Source organism: Bos indicus, chromosome 24 (assembly GCF_029378745.1).
Source record: "Bos indicus isolate NIAB-ARS_2022 breed Sahiwal x Tharparkar chromosome 24, NIAB-ARS_B.indTharparkar_mat_pri_1.0, whole genome shotgun sequence".
NCBI lineage: Eukaryota > Metazoa > Chordata > Mammalia > Artiodactyla > Bovidae > Bos > Bos indicus.
Window position 1 is genome coordinate 37984500 of NC_091783.1, and position 15595 is coordinate 38000094.

A 15595-nucleotide genomic window follows, 5' to 3' on the forward strand; every position below is an offset into this window, starting at 1 on the left:
GGATACACTATTCTCAGCTTTGCATGTATGGAGCACGATGGAGGAAAACACAGAAATGAAGGAAGTTTCGAAGTGGGAACTAGCCCCTCAGTAAAGAACGAGTCCTTAACCAGCTTTCCACAGACCCCTTAAAAAGTGGTTCAGACTATTGTGTTCCCATCACTTTCTCCCCCAACTCATTCCCAACCCCACCCCAGCCTTTCCCTTTGGGACTGTTGTTAACACTAACACCAAATGCCAGCTAGATACCCATGGTTCTAGCTGCCACTTGGGCCATCTAGTTGAATGAAATACTTGCTTCAATATTCAGGGTGTCTCTTGAGATCACTAAAAAAAAAGTGTCCTGTGATGAACAGTGAACAGGAAGATTGATTTTCTCTGTCCTGCTGTTCTGCTGCCCTGCGATTTGGCGTAATTTCCTAACCCATAAAAGACAGGGACAGAGATACTTGACTACTTCCTAGGGGTCGTCTGAGAGTTGAAGGAAGAGGAAAGCACACATGTCACATTTTGGTATCGTGTGCTCTGAAAGCGCAGGCAATGAGAATAACAGACATGTAGCCGCAGATTAGTTACCTGGGGCTGGCAGAGGCTCCCCCAGGAAAACCTTCCATCCGAGCTCTGCGTGAATCACACATCTTTACATTTGAACACAGCTCAGCAGTCTGCACTCCATCCTCCACAGTTTTTAGCTAAGGTACCTGAGAGATAACAGGGCCAGCAGAGGCTCACTGTGGCCAGTGGAGGCAGAGCTGGAACAGGACTAGGCTGGGCTCAGGTTCCCCACGAGCACAGGGAAGCCAAGGGATGCAGACAGGTGCATGGTTGATGGCTCCCCTCACTCGACTGATTTTCCTGCACTGTAACCACAAGGGAGCTACCGATTCCCAGGAAGTTTGGAGGGGACAGCACTCAGTGTCACTTACTCATCTGCAGACCAGAGAGGGCGGGACAGGGAGTGACCATCATTGGTGTGTGTTAGTTACTAACACACACTAACACACATTAGTGTGTGTTAGTCACGCAGACGTGTCTGACTCTGACTCCATGGACTATTAACTTGCCAGGTTCCTCTGTCCAAGGGATTCTCCAGGCAAGAATACTGGGGTGGGTTGCCATTTCCTTCTCCAGGGGATCTTTCAGACCCGGGGATCAAACTGGTGTCTCCTGCATTGCAGGTGGACTCTTTACCGCCCGAGTCACCATCTGATCTAAGAAACTAGATCATCTTGGGACTTTTATAGTGTGAACTCATTATTTTGTCAAAATCAGTTCTTCACACATTCTGCCCACTGATACACCAACAAAATGAAATGCCACCTTCCAACATCAGATGTCTGATATTCTGAATAATCTTTTGATTGCTTGTCAGCTATCCCCAGTTTCCTTTCAGCATGAATAATCAAAACAGGATAACACAGCCAAATACAGTATCATATCATTTGCTTTGATTTATGTAAAAATCCTGCCAGGATGTGATACCTGTGATTTGGGGGGTGGGGAGTGTCTCATTATTCCTAGAGTGATGATGGGGTTGGCTACACTCCCCACAGGGCCAAATGCAACTTGGCGCCACCTAGTGACCATTATCATCTCCTCTTCCATGTCAACAGGAATCATGTCAATGATTCTGGAGGCTGACCACCTGACCTGCCTCCTGAGAAATCTGTATGCAGGTCAAGAAGAGACAGTTAGAACTGGACGTGGAATAACAGACTGGTTCCAGATTGGGAAAAAGGAGTACATCAAGGCTGTATACTGTCACCCTGCTTATTTAACTTACGTGCAGAGTACATCATGAGAAATGCTAAGCTGGATGAAGTACAAGCTGGAATCAAGATTGCCGGGAGAAATATCAATAACCTCAGATATGCAGATGACACTATACTTAGGGCAGAAAGTGAAGAAGAACTAAAGAGCCTCTTGATGAAAGTCAAAGAGGAGAGTGAAAAAGTTGGCTCAACATTCAGAAAACTAAGATCATGGCATCTGGTCCCATCACTTCATGGCAAATAGATGGGGAAACAATGGGAACAGTGACAGACTTTATTTTGGGGGGCTCCAAAATCACTGCAGATGGTGACTGCAGCCATGAAATTAAAGGACACTTGCTCCTTGGAAAGAAAGTTATGACCAACCTAGATAGCATATTCAAAAGCAGAGACATTATTTTGCCAACAAAGGTCTGTCTAGTCAAAGCTATGGTTTTCCAGTAGTCATTTATGGATGTGAGAGTTGGACTATAAAGAAAGCTGAGTGCCGAAGAGTTGATGCTTTTGAACTGTGGTGTGGGAGAAGACTCGAGAGTCCCTTGGACTGCAAAGAGATCCAACTAGTCAATCCTAAAGGAAATCAGTCCTGAATATTCATTGGAAAGACTCATGCTGAAGCTGAAACTCCAATAATTTGGCCATCTGATGTGAAGAACTGACTTTCACACTTTTCCCCTGGTAGTCCAGTGGTTAAGACTTTGTGCTCCCAATGCAGGAGGCCCGGGGTTCGATTCTTCATCAGGGAACTAGATCCTACATGTCGAAACTAAGCATTCACATGCCACAACCAAAGATCCCATGAGACAACGAAGGGCAAAGATGCCTCTTGCAGCAACAAAGACCCAGAGCAGCCAAATAAATATTTAAAAATATATAAAGGGACCTAAATGGTATTTCTTCATTGCCATTAAAAAAGAATTCAATAGACATGATCTCGTGACCCAGGAATATGGATCTCACTAAACCCATTTGTTTGATAGTAAGACTGAGGCTCAGGGCAGGTAACTAACTTCACTGAATCATGCCACTCTCAGATGCTCTGCTGCTGCTGTCGCTTCAGTCGTGTCCGACTCTGTGAGACCCCATAGACGGCAGCCCACCAGGCTTCCCTGTCCCTGGAATTCTCCAGGCAAGAACACTGGAGTGGGTTGCCATTTCCTTCTCCAATGCATGAAAGTGAAAAGTGAAAGGGAAGTCACTCAGTCGTGTCCGACAGGGCTTCAAATCCCATCTCTTCTTGTTCAGCCAAACCACCTGTGTTCATCCGTCTAGTAAACCTTCCCTGAAACACCATGTCCAGTAGAGGACAATGCTCTCCAAGAGGACCTCCAGGAAACTGCTTCTAACTCAGTTGTCTGGGTCTAAGGTCTGGAGGATGACTACATTTGGAGTGGTCAGCAAGGGGTGCCCAGCTGCGACCTTAAAACGCTGCAAAAGAAGAGAAACTGCACAAAACCAAAATATACACGGAAAAATCGCTCCCTTGTTGCAAAATATTTACAGCTTAACGTTTCCAGGCCACCCAGAGTGTGGTGGTCAGCGGTCTGCGACCTGCCGGCCCCACGGTGAGGAGACAGCGATCAGAGGGCTTCGGGGGACTGGGGACGGGGCGCAGGGCTCCTGCGGGGCGGGGGGTGGGGGGGTGGGGGCAGGGCTTCTGCTGGCCTCTTTCCTGGTTAGTTTTGGCTCAAGGGCTGTGGCCAGGAGACCGATTTCCACCAGAGCCACCCTCCACGTAAACCACAGAAAAGAGTTAAACTTTTCCTCCTTGTTAAGTAGAGAGAAGCAGGCTTGTGTGCGTTGGAGGGGGGCGGAGAGGGATGTGGACAGAGGGAGGGGCGGTGTCATAACTCTTGTAGTCATAGGACTGGCCAGTTGGTAGTTACCAGTGTTCCAGACACTTCCTAATGCCAGACAAATGCCCCAAGCCCCGGCTTGTCTGGCTTCGAGATCTATTCAACCGATAGCAGCCGGGCTTCACCGGGGAAAGCCGACTTCCAGCGAGCCTCCGCGGCTAATCAAACGCAACATTGTTTTCAGAAGGAAAAATGAAAAGGTTTGTTTCAGAGTCACAGCTTTTTTTTTTTTAAGAGGCACCCAAGTTGTTTTAACAAGTTGCTACAAACCTTGGGCTTCCTGAGGTGAGGCTGTCGTGCACAGTACATGTACTGTCCCAAACTCCAAGGAGGGAGGGATCCGAAAATTAGTCATTAAAAAAAAAAAAGCCCCAGGCACTTCATGCCTGGAAATGATGTAAGACGCAGCCACTCCTCTGTTACAACTACAACCAAACTGCTCGGCGATCGCAGCAGCTGCTTTCCAAATGTCAGCGCCCAGCCGGGGCAAAGGGCTGCAGAGCCACCGAGCCCGAGGACTGTGCGCGCTACCTCTGTCGCCCACATTTTCTCCAGGCACTCGCAGGACCCTGGCAACAGGTAACGTGGCAACCTTGGCCTTCTAAACTGGCAAGCGGCAAGATTACAGAGAACAAAGGGATTTTTCTGAAAGCCAGCTGCATCTCCCTCGCCACCCCCACCCTTCCCTCCGCCCCTTGCCCTTCCCCCGCCTCTCAACTCAAAGTCTGAGAAAACAGAAGTATCGCTCCGGGCAGCTCCGCTCGCGCGCGCCCCCCGGTGACCAAAGCGCGGATCGTTGATGTACCTTGAACTCCGGGGCTGGGCTCCCAGGTAAGCCACGCTGGGACAGGGGACTGGCTTCCCTGGTGGCTCAGTCGTAAAAGAATCCGTCTGCCAATGCAGGGAGACGCGGGCTCGATCCCTGGATCGGGAAGATCCCCTGGCGAAAGATATGGCAAACCCATTCCAGTATTCCTGCCTGGAAAATCCCATGGACAGAAGAGCCTGGCGAGCTGCATGCAGCCCATGGGGTCCCCAAAAGAGTAGCCCAGCGCCTACTAGGCTAAACAACAGGGGCTGCGTTGGTCTGCTCAAAAAACGCAGAGTGGAAGTCACCACTCAGAATGTCTTGCTTTTTAACTTACCACCTCAACAAAAATTTTTCCCCTTACTGAAAGGTAAGACCTGCGGGTTGAGGTTGCTGGGTTTTTTTCCCCCCTAACCAGCACCTAGGGCAGCAGTGTTTGCTTCCTTGGCAAGGTGCAAAGCTAAAACTGCTGTGGCCTTTTGGTTAGGGGGATGGCTGTGAGGATGAATAGCTGGGAAACTGAGGATTCCTGCTGGGTGGGACTTGCATTTTCCATTTGTGTCTGAATTTGTCGTTAGTTTGCAGGAGACTTTCCGGGTAGAAGCATTTCTAATTCCCATCGCTGGTTTCCGGTTGGTTGATTTGCAAGGATGACTGAAGATTTTCAAGCTGCAGGCCCAGCTTCCAGAGAACTTGCTTTGCAGCACACCGTCGTCCCCCTACCCCCACCCCTTTTATCTGTGTGTGGGGCAAACACCCACGAAAATGCCAAGGGCAGTATTTTCAACCAGCCTTCTTCCTCTCAGGCTCCTCCAAGGTCTCTGATTTGGAGAACTGCAGTTGTGAGCTCCTGGGAGCTCCCGCCCCTCACCCCACTCCTGTCTTGCTCTGGAAACGTTAACCGGAAACTAAGAAAGAGGTTCAGATCAAAGTAACTGTTCCCTTCAGAAAATTCCATTAATTAAGTAAATTGAAGTTAAATGAGGTTTGGAGGAAAGTCATTTTAGAAGGCCCAGGTCCAGGGACTGAGGTCCAAAGCCTCTAATGTGGACCTTTAATGAAGCTTGGCAACCTGTTAAACACTAGAGAAATTGAGGGTTGCCCTTTGTAAAACCAGTTGTTGCCCAAAATCAATCATTTCAAAGGAACATCTTGAAAGTAGATGGACATTTGGCTAGAGGTTGCCTTGATCATTTAATATTAACGGTTAAAAACAGAGGGCTCTGAGTAAGAATCATTTGACCGGTAACTCAGGTGAGTCACCGCCTTCATAGAACTGGGCACAAAGGTTCCAGGCAGGATGTTGAGAACGCCCGGTTTACTAATTTGCCAGGTGGGGCCGTTGCTTCTAGCAGGGAATGCCTTCAGGATTTCACGGCTCATTTTCCCACCCTCTCCAACAGGTGCTACTGAGTCATCCACGCACACAAGTGACTGCCCCGGCAGTGTCATCTGTTAGGATTAAACTTCCATTTGTTCCATGACTTTATGAAGCGATTTCTAACCACTGAATCAGATATACCACTTCCTCTAGGGCCTAGGGATTTTTTGTTTTTTTTTTTTCCTATTTTAATGTCTGTAACATTTTGTGTAGTTTTCAAAATTTGTACCTGCCAGGTCAGCAAGTCTTCCTGGGTTGAATGGACTGCTGACAGGAGGGGAAGGTTTGGGGCTCAAGGTCAGGGTTACAGAATGAAATAAAGTTTCCTGTTTGGGCAGCTGGTCCCCCATTTCCTCAGGCTCCAGCAGACTGAGTCTTGGAAGACAAGAAGCCTGGGAAGCCTGGGGTGAGGATGGTGTCAGGGGTGGAGGACATTTTTCTATTAAGCTCATCACCCAGCTTTCCTTTCTTGTTAGATATCACTTCTCAGCAACACTTGCCTATATTCTCTGTTAGCTGAATTTTTTTCCCCTTCCAGACTGAGACAGAGTAATTAGTTAAGGATGTAAGGATCACAAGGTCAGGCATTGTTGTCCATTGTGTTCATGACGACTGCAGTACTTGGATCATGCGTGGGACATAGTGGAATGGTGGTAAATACTTGTTACCTGAAGGAAAGAACAGGGATGAGAAGGGACTTCCTGGAGAAGAAGAAAAAGGGACTAATAATCAGGAAAGCAAGGTCACCAGGATAGAAAGAAAAATGAATACTCAGCAAAGCCAGTCTGTGACCTTGGATGTTGTGACACAACCTCCTGTCACTGATACCCGTTTCTCTTTGGCCTTGTTGAATGCTGGCCATGTCCAGCTGTGACTGGCTGACTTTTGACATCGAGTTAGACTGTGAATGGCCCACCTCTATCAGCTGGAAGCAATGAGTCCTGTGGATTATCTTCTGAACTTCCTCCACCCTCTCTGCTGGGCTTTACCCAGGGGCACAAGTAGTTGGCTGTGGGAGGTGCCACACATTCACTGCCCTTGCCCCAGGCAGCTGCCTTTCCTCCTCAGCTCCTTCCACTCCTTTTACTCTTTCAGTTCAGTCCCTAAGTCCTGTCTGACTCTGTGACCCCATGGACTGCAGTATGCCAGCCTTCCCTGTCCTTCACTATCTCCCGGAATCTGCTCAAACTCATGTCCATCGAGTCCGTGATACCATCCAACCATCTCATCCTCTGTCGTCCCCTTCTCCTCCTGCCCTCAGTCTTCCCCAATGAGTCAGCTCTTCGCATCAGGTGGCCAAAGTATTGGAGCTTCAGCATCAATGAATATTCAGGGTTGATTTCCTTTAGGATTGACTGGTTTGATCTCCTTGCAGTCCAAGGGACTCTCAAGAGTCTTCTCCAACACACAGTTTATTCTTTGGCTCCTCATTATTCCTGGTCTCATTTCATGAGAACTAGTGTCACATGTACCATGGGACCTGAAAAGCAAGAGACACCACCATACAAACAGCCCAGCAGGACTCCCTGCCGTGGGGTTGTGTCTGGGCCATACAGCAGACCTCAGGGATGCCAGCCCCCGCTGGAGAGAGTGACTGATGGGCACCAAGTGGGGGTAGGGTCTCAGGCACACACTGCCCGCTGGTCTCCCTCGAAACAGTGAGCTGGCCATGCAGAGTGAGTGACCTGTCCAAACCAAGTGAGGTCAAGAGTGTCTGCCAGGCTGAGTGAAACTTGTGGTTGAATCGATCAGGAACCTCTGCTCACTGGCCAACTCTCTGGACTCGGGAGAGAAGGCGGAACTCGTGATGCTGCTGCCCTGCGGACACAGCGTCTGGTGGAAGGGCTCAGCCTGGAGCAGAAGCTTTTGCTCCAGACAAACCTGGGGAGACAGACAGGATGTGCGATGAAGCAAAGGAGCAAGAAACTGCCTCCAGCTCGCCTTCTTGCGGGCTGGAGCACGATGAGGAGGAATGATTACTTGTGTCTGCAGAGCAGGGCATGTGAGGGCCTGGTCTGTGCAGTGAGGCAGCTTATTATTCATCCGGCTCCTTTCCTCCTTCCTCCCTGGAACCCCCTCCTCAAAGGAAAACCAGGAAAGACTGTGGGTTAAATTGTGGAATACCATCTACCAGCTCACTGGGCCCCAGAACGCCAGCGGCCCCTTACTGACTCCCAGATGACAGGATCAGCCTTCAAACGACACCTCATTATCCAGCCATGTCACTGACAGATGAGGACACAGGTCCAGAGAATTTGGCCGGGCCCCAACCTCCCCCCCCAACCCTGTCTCTCTCTGTCCACACCACACAGCAAACACCATCAGCCTTTACAGTGGGGGCGTAAAGGGCCACTTACAGACTGCATTTCCATTTCCACTCTTCAGTGGGGTTTTGGTCATTGCCACCATTGAATAATATCCAAGGAACCCTCCCACACTGTTGGTGGGAATGCAAATTGGTACAGCCACTATGAAGAACAGTATGGAAGTTCCTTAAAAAACTAAAAACAGAACTGCCATTTGATCCTGCAGTCTCACTCCTGGCCATATATCCGGGGAAAGCCATTAAAAAATAAAAATACACCCCATTATTCCTCGCAGCACTTTTTAAAACAGCCAAAATACAGAAGCAACCTAAATGCCACTGACAAAAGGAATAGATAAGAAGATGTGGTGTGTGTGTGTGTGTATATACATATACACACACATATGTGTATGTATATATATGTATATACATACACATATGTATATGTATACACACATATACACATATGTATATATATGTATATATATACACACACACATGTATATGTATATATACACACACACATATATACAATGGAATATTAGTTGTGAAAAAGAACAAAATGCCATTTGCAGCAACATGGATGGACCTAGATATTATTATACTAAGTGAAGTAAGTCAGTGAAAGACAGTGTCACGTGATATATAGCTTATATGTGGAATCTAATTTCTTTTTCTTTTTTTGGCCATGCCATGCAGCTTGTGGGATCTCACTTCCCTGACCAGGGATGGAACCTGGGCCCATCTGCATTGCAAGTGTCACGCGAGTCTATGTTCCTCGGTTCTTTGTCTCGTCACAACAAAGATTTGGAGCAACGGACGTTAAAGCCCTCGGCGCGTCACAGCTCTCGGGTCTTGGACAAACCGTGCTACAGCTCTTAGGCAAATCAGTGTTACAGCTCTATTTTATTTATAAGATAGGAGGAGAATCCAAGACTCGAAGAGAAGAGAGTGGAGAAGTGCGTGGGGAGGGAGAAAGAGAGAGAGAGAGAGAGAGAGTCGAGAGAAAGCGCTTTGGCTCCTCCTTTTATGTTTTTTCCTCCACCTGGGCCTGCCCTATGCAAATTGGGCTTAGCCAGGAGTGCTGTTTGTTCTGTTTGTTCTGCCTGAAGTCTTCACTCTGGTCCTCGGACCTTCCTTGTCTTTTAGCCACCGCCATTTTGGACTCCTTTTCCCTATTCTACCTACCTAACACAAGTACAGAGTCTTAACCACTGAACGGCCAGAGAGTTCCCTGTGGCATCTAGTTTTTAAAAAATGACACAAATGAACTTGTTTACAAAACAGAAACAGACTTAAAGACATTGAAAACAAACTTAGGGTTACTAAAGGGGAAATATGGTGGGGATACACACGTTCTCCGCCTTGGGTCTGATTAGAACCTGGGTTCTTCCCATCTAAGCCTCCTTTCTCTTCTGTTAAAGAGCTGTCCTGTACTTGGGGCCTTAAGCATCTCCACTGAACCCTCATGAGAACAGTGACTAAAAGCCCTTTTGTGAATCTCTTGGGACTTGCTTGAGACTTGTAACTTCTCAGATTGTAGAAACTGATGAGCGTGACACACCCCGGGAGCATGCGGACGCTAAGGCGTCTGTCTACTGGAAGAGGTGAAATAGTCACGCTGCAAGTAGCTGCCAGGTCAGGTTTTGGTCTCTGGTTTTCAGAACCTCTGGAGGCTTATAGTGGCTCAGTAGTAAAGAATCCACCTGCCAATGCAAGAGACACAGGAGACTCAGGTTTGATCCCTGGGTCGGAAAGAGCCCCTGGAGAAGGAAATGGAGAATTCCATTAACAGAGAAGCCTGGCAGGCTATAGCCCATGGGGTTGCAGAGTCACTGAAGGATGGTGGCCACGACTTCAGGTACCTCGGGCATCAGAGCCTCCTGCTCCCAGGCTTGTCTGGCCCTGGATAGAACTCTGTCCCAGTCCAGCCCAGGAGGAGGGTAGTGGATAGATAGTGACTGGGCGGTGGTGGGCTTGCCCTGGTGGGCGGGCAAGGTTTCTATATCTTAAAGGAAAAGAGGAATCGAACATCAAATTCAATAGTACTTCTAACAACTTCTCTCTCTCCTTGACCGTGTGGAGTTCTGGATGTTTGTTGGTTTCTCACTGTGTGTGTTTTCACATGCTGTCCTTAGAAACATCTTTTTTTTTTAAATAATGGTGATAGATGCTAAGTCGCTTCAGTCGTATCCCACTCTTTATGACCCCATGGACTATACCTGCGGGGCTTCTCTGTCCACGAGATTCTCCAGGCAAGAATACTGGAGTGGGTTGCCATTCCCTTCTCCAGGGGATCTTCCCGACCCAGGAATCGAACCCTCATCTTTTGTCTCCTGCATTGGCATGTGGGTTCTTTACCACTAGCGACACCTGGGAAGGGGTACTACTAATAGCGGCTTTTAACTGGCATCTTTCTACAGTGTGGAATGTTATCTCCATAAATTACAGGATGCAGTAGTCTGATGTGTCCTTGGAGATAAACACTCCATATCTGCAAGATTATGTGTGTTCTGTATGTGTTTTGAGTCATCCCTTCCATCACTCTCTTCCCCATTCTCACCCCCTACCCTCAGCTTCGATCTGACTTCAGGGGAAAAGAGATAAAAGTAACATTCTTCACCTTGGCCCACCCTAACATGTCCTGACAGGAGAGTGGTTCTGAGCTAAGTCCAGGCCGGTGCAGCGCTCACTTGATGCAACTCAGGAGTCGACAGAACTGAACGACTAAGCAGAGCAGAGCGCAGCTCAGGACACTTACCTGAACGTTCATCTGCAAGAGCATTCTTCATTCACTAACGCTCTACCCAGGATACAGTTGGAAAATCGTTTACCAAACAGAAGTTTTTATCCCACATTTCCAATCCAAGAGATAACCCAGAGAATCCATGTAAAACAAGCTTGATTTAAGAATAAACCAATGTGTGTCAGTGAACTGCAAACAGAAATACATCAAGCACTAATTTTTAAAAAAATCTAAAACAAGGGTGCATGCACACGTATAGCAGTCCCTTCACTCTTCATCTGAAACTATCACAACACTGTTAATCGGCCAACCTCCAATACGAAATAAAAAGTGTTTTTTTTTTTTTAATATTAAAAAAGTAAATAAAAGAAGCCCTGAACAGCCTCCTGGTGTAACCTTGGCTAGTAAAGGTGATTCATTTTGATTCTTTTGGATTTCTACTGTCATAGGGGAAGGATTTTTTTTTTAATTAATCAATTCTTTGAAAAAAAGCAACTATGCCCACTGCAAAGCTACCAAATGAGAATTTTAAACTATTCTGTGGGTTTTACGTTTGGGACCGTGGTTAGAATGTCAAGCTCCTGTTATGGGATTGGCTGGCAGTTGCAGTTTACACCATTCATCTGTACATGGCTGAAGTGCAGGAATGCGGAAACCCTGGAGGAAACCACCAGAGCTGGTCTTTGGATCAAAATTAACTACCAATAATGAGTTAGGAAATTGATCCCAGTGAAGGGAAAGCATCTTAATGGCCACCGCTCAAAGGTTCAGCCCCTTTCAGTTGCTGATAACCTTGTCACGTCTCCAGATAAAAGGCAGTCTTGTCACCCCCAGGCACCTGGCTGCGAGGTAATAAAACGGTTACCTTATCTTCTAAGGGTGGGGTTAGTCCAACCTCAGCCCGAAGTAATTACAGTAAACTGAAATTGCCTGTCATTTACAAAAAAGGGGGAGGGAAAGGCCTAAGTCGGAGGAGATGTTTGTCTCACCCTCCCTGGATTTTAAAAAAGAAAGGGAACAAAACAGCCAAAAGTCTTCCAGGGAGTTAAGAAAAACAGCCCTGCGTGGCTGCCGGCTCCTGGGGGGTCAGGATGGCTGCCGGCTCAGGTCCCCGTGAAGACCTGAAAAAGAGGCTCAAGCTGATGAAAATCCGAGCAATCTTCTTAGGAGCCGTCCTTTCTAAATGTAAATGCCTGAGAGACAGAGCCCTGCCAGGGAGGGGAGGAAGTCCCAGCCACGCTGAGTGACTCATCCAGTGCTGTTAGCTCCGGCAGTTGGATAAAAAGTTCCAGGGAAAGCAGCAGCAAATCTACTTTAAATACTAGCACAGAAAGGAAATTCCTCTCTTTCAGGCCGAATGCTGTCCACACAAAAGAGCTCCTGTCGACATCTCATTTACAGTCCCCCACAGGACACCGACAGGACCATTTCAATAAACCCGGCTCAGAAACACCTATTGTTCAAAATCTTCAACTAGCCACAGGCTACCACCCCTCCCTATTGTTTTGTAAAAGAAAAGATTTAGAAGGAGCCAGATTGGGACTCTGGAAAGCCCTGAAAAGTGGAAGGAAAAAAAGCCCCTTTGACCTGATGCTGTCGGAGAGCGTGCGTGGAGAATAAAGTTAATGGATTTTCATTTTTTACAAGAAGTGCATAAGCAACGCCTGCTCCCTTCCTGAATTAGCGATCGGGGGTTCTAAAACTGCTGCCAACTTTGTAAAGCAGTTAGCTCCTGCCAACGGTTTGCTACATGAAAAGTCAGAGGCTATACTTACCCTGTTCTCAGTCTTAGAAAAGCTGGTGGCAGTCACAGCAAAGAACCAGGTGAGACTTTGATCTGGGTTACTTCCTGGGGATGTGAGCTTGCCTGTTTTTTCTAAGTAGAATTTTGAGGCTCGCTGCAGAGCTCCCCCAGGAATGATTTCTTCCTTTAAAGTGCCACCATTTTGCTCCCTCTTTTAGTAAAACTTGACCGTTTTCTGGAGTTACATAATTTCATCTTTAGATGGTTTTTCTTCAGATAGAACTCAAATGATTTTCTTTAGGTAGACCTCAAATGAAGGGCTATACTTGTATTGACCAAACAAAATGGGCTTTTTTTTTTTCCCCAAACACCCTTTACCCTCCAGGTAGATTCTTCAAGCTAACATCCCCCATCTTAGCCAGACACGTTTTCATACAAGTTCAAGCCACAACCTCTTAATTCCTTTGGGTCCTAACCCTCCTCTCTCTTAAATCCTTCTGGAATCTTTCCACCTCCTACAATCCTCCTTTCTGCTTTCCTGGATCCTGTTATCTCCTCTCTGGAGGATGACAGCCAAAATTCCTACCTCGAGGTGCCTCAGACTACCAGGTGTGACTTATTAATGGGTCATGAGTCAATTGAGGTGGGTCCTGCAGTTTCACCATTAAAAAAGAAAAAAAAAAATGGAGTGGATTAGAAAACTTAAGAGTGCATCAAACAAAGGCAGTCAGTTCGGTTTTGTGGGTACATCCCGGGTTAGCACGTAAAATGTATCTTGTTTGTCCAAAGAGCTTGAGAAATATTTTTTCTAATCAGTCTCACTGAGTCTGTCTGCTCCTCGCCTCCAAACTACTGTACGTGCTCCGAGCAGCAGCGGGAGATTCTGAATGGATCCAGCTTGACAGTTCTGCCCTCGGGATAAAGAGCAGGGTCCAGGGCTTTGGACTTTAGCTTCTCATCTTTAAGGTCTCAGAACTCCACATCCCCTTGACAGCTTTTACCTTTAGATGTTCGAGCCTCGAGCTCCCTGGCCTCTGCAGATGGAATTTCCCTGCAGGAACTTGCTGCTCTCTTTCTCCTTCATGTACCAGCTGGGGTGTCACCTCTTACATGAAGGCTTCCGGAAGTCCTCCTAAATGCCTTCTCTTAGTTCTCATAAGAACACCTCACTTTTTATCTGACAGAGCACTTACTACATCATGATTATCTTCAGTTCTTTACTGGACTTTAGGTTCCAAGGGGGTATCCCGTAAATATTTGGAGGGGGGTAAATATTGTTCATAGAATGTGTCACATCTTAGTTCACATTTTTTTTCCTACAAACCCATTTGGATAGTTATTATAATGTATAATATCTATTTCTCAAGGCCTTAGTTTTCATTCTTTGACACTGAAGTCTCTTGTTCATTTGCTCTTGAAACACAACCTAATTAATTTCTAAATTCACTGGACTCCTTTTAAAAATCAAAATGTTAATAAAACACGGGGGAAGCTGTTGGCCTTTTGGCTGGTCACTCACCCTCTCTGAGTCCCAGATCGTGAGGAGCAGACTCCATGATCTCTAAGATCTCTTCCCTTGAACTTTCTGAGGACCAGAGAGGTTAAGTAACTTTCCCAAAGTCATATGGCTCTCTGGTGGAAGGGTACTGTTTGTCTTTCAGTAGATTTTTAACAGCATGCAGCAAGCAAACCATTTACCCAGAAACCAGTAGCGCCCCTAACATGTGTGCCTGAAAGAATCAATAAAAATAAAGAAAAAGAGGGCTTAAAAAAAACAAAACCCAATAGCATTCATAACAGATTCCTGCCCAGGCAGGTTCCAGCATTTCTAAAAGCAGCTTTGCTCTTGTTTGCTATTAGATACAGAAACGTTCAGATTTCCTTTTAAGAATTGAAAGTGCAGGGGCTTCCCTGGTGACCCAGTGGCTAAGACTCTGTGCTCCCAATGCAGGGGGCCTGGGTTTGACCCTTGGTCAGAGAACTAGATGCCACATACCACAATTGAGACCCAGTGTAGCCAAATAAATATTAAAAAAGTGAAAGTGCAAAATTAAACTCTTGTTCATCCTGACCCCTTGCAGGGGCTGCTTCGAAGAGGACAGACAGAGCCTTTCTGAACTTGCCAACGTGAGCATTCTAGTGGCTTTTCTAGAGCTGAAGCCCCCGTGTCCTGACCTGATGTAACTCTGAGGACCAAAGCTGTAAACCAAAGCTGTAACTCACCAGGTTGAGATTCAGCCTCAGTTCCTATGCCCGGTTCCCCATTCCTCCCAACCAGAACTACCCCACAGACCTGGCTCTCAAGGATATACTTGTGTTCTTTCCTCAGTTACAGAGCTGGGGGGTTAGACCTGCAGAAAGTCAACAAACCAGAAATACACCCCTTTAGGGAAAAAAAGAAAACAATGATAATTCTTCCCCTCACCCATGTTATGTGCCATGTTTGACTCTAACTCAACCTATATATTTATGTGTTGCTTTTTCCCCCTCTAAACGGACTGGCAGTAGCTTGCCTTCATTTGACAGAAAATTTGAAGTCACTTTCGACTGCAACTCTAGATAAACACATTCAGCACTAAGTCATGATAACCAAGTGGTGGTCTGTGGATGATTCTTACTTTATTCTTTGGGCTTCTCGGAATTTTCCAATTAAAAAAAAACAAAACAGTGAACAGGCATTACTACTATAATCACAAAAAAGTACAAATGTCAGAATGAAAATTAGGTACGCTAATATTTCTTCACTGCTGAGGCCTGATTAAATAGTTTTACTATATGTGGTTTTGTCTATTTTGTCTTTTTTTAAACCATTTGTTTTTTGGAGGAAATTTTATACAATTGCCACATTAAAAAAATAATGAAAACCTCTTAACATTATTATTTTACTCATATTTTAAAAGTAAGGAACATGTACCTGTGAGACAGCCAAACACTGGCATATAATTCCTCTTCCACCTGGCTGCAGTGTATATCAGGCTTTCCA

General features: G+C 46.5%; 1 protein-coding gene and 1 long non-coding RNA gene across 12 annotated transcripts in view; one reads left to right on the forward strand and one right to left on the reverse strand.

Annotated features, from left to right (window-relative positions):
• DLGAP1 (DLG associated protein 1) overlaps positions 1-15595 on the reverse strand; it is a 781268-nt gene that overhangs the window by 54627 nt on the left and 711046 nt on the right. The window lies entirely within an intron of this gene.
• Positions 3835-11252, forward strand: LOC109577935 (uncharacterized). The gene is made up of 2 exons (XR_002183619.2): positions 3835-4459; positions 4532-11252. It is a non-coding gene; the product is annotated as an uncharacterized lncRNA (long non-coding RNA).